The sequence below is a fragment of the Euprymna scolopes genome, chromosome 46 (genome assembly GCF_053919585.1).
Source record: "Euprymna scolopes isolate OS-2025 chromosome 46, ASM5391958v1, whole genome shotgun sequence".
In the NCBI taxonomy this organism is placed as follows: Eukaryota; Metazoa; Mollusca; class Cephalopoda; order Sepiida; family Sepiolidae; genus Euprymna; species Euprymna scolopes.
Window position 1 is genome coordinate 105950598 of NC_136527.1, and position 1738 is coordinate 105952335.

General features: G+C 32.9%; 1 pseudogene; it reads right to left on the minus strand.

Moving 5' to 3' along the window:
- Positions 1-1219: 1219 nt before the first annotated feature.
- Positions 1220-1346, minus strand: LOC145271772 (U2 spliceosomal RNA; annotated as a pseudogene).
- Between the last annotated feature and the right edge of the window lie 392 nt (positions 1347-1738).

Below are 1738 nucleotides of genomic sequence, written 5' to 3' on the forward strand. Positions count from 1 at the left end.
CTATATTAAAAAACCTTGTTAAACTTTGGGACATATTTCCATTCTATGGAGGTCAGGCGCGAACGAATACCCCATAATTTTATTATACCATATTTCTTCAAACTGAAACATAATTATCAAAGTATACTTATGCAGATAGATATGAAAAGTCTTTATTAAAGTTTGTGCCTATTTCCATTCTATGGAGGCCAGGCGCGAACGCAGACCCCACAATTTTATTATACCATCCCTATTTAAGTTAAAACATACTTATCAAAGTATTCTTATGTACATCTATATCAAAAACACGTGTAAACGTTTTTTTTTAATTTTTAATTTTTTTATTTAAGACTTTGTGGATCAGGTGCGAACACAGACCCAACAATTTTAATGGAGCACCGTTCTGCCAGATCAAAGATACCCATTCCTGTGTCTCGATACGTCTTCTTGTAATCATTTTTATAAAAATAGTCAACCATATAGGAGCCTATTCGTGACCACACACACACACACACACACACACACACACACACACACACACACACACATTCAGCTTTATATTATATATATATATATTTATATGTATGTATATATGTGTGTGTGTGTGTAAAAGTGCAAATATATGAGTGCGTGAGAGGACACTTCCCAACCTATATACTCAAGAAAGATTTGATCTACACGCTTGAACTATTATATACATGGTATTTTGTCATGTGAAAACTTATTAATCAGTTTTGATCCGCTGCTAATGGTTAAAAATTGAAGAATTGGTACTTGGGGGGGGGCGTCGGATTTTTATCCCTTTGTGACCTGGTGCCTGAAGTTGGAAAACATTTTTTAAATGTCGTATCAAGCTGGTCTAATGGGTATCGTATTTGATTCACTGTCTTTAGATTTTGGTTTCGATCTCAGTTCGAGTATTTTTTTTTTACTTACAGAAAGTGAACTGTTAATAAACAAGGCCGATAGCCATTAGTCGCATGCTCTCGTGTAACAAATAAATGTGTGAATGTAGGATTGACATGAAATTCTTAAAGATACACTAAAATGACCGAAAAATGGGCTGAAATGACTTAAATAAATAAAAAGTAAATGACTTAGAATGACTTTAATGAACTTAAGGATGAATTGAATTACCTTAAGAATGACTTGAATGATTAAAAAATAACTGAAATCCTTCAAAAACAACTTGAATGATCTGAAGAATGACTTGAATGGCTTTGAGACTGACTGGTTGTAAAGTGGGTGATCATTTTACATAAAATTAATACAGAAAAGTGATCCCCCACTTTATATCACAATAAGTACAGCATGTAGTAAGAAAAGATACTACACTTTGATCTTGGCCAAAAGGCCAAGAAAAGGATATTTATTTGCTCCCCCACCGAGCAAATTAGGCACAAAGCCGATTTTTAATGTGAAGAGTGAAGGGGAAATGGGGACCAGCTCTCCGGGGAGTAGGGGAGCTGGATAGTGACAATTGGTATGAAGGGTTGCCCCTACATTAACTAAGGACTTATATGTGGGGCTGCTCAACATATGGTCTTTAACATGTTTTATTAACTATTTGTTCTTATTATAAGCTCTATCTTTTATTTAGTTTTATTGAGCTTTTATATCCGGTTGAGATTATTTTATAGATATAAACTGTTCAATATTGGTAAACTTAACTGTAATTCTTATATATATATATATATATATATATATATATATATATATATATATATATATATATATATATCGACGCTACCTCAACATT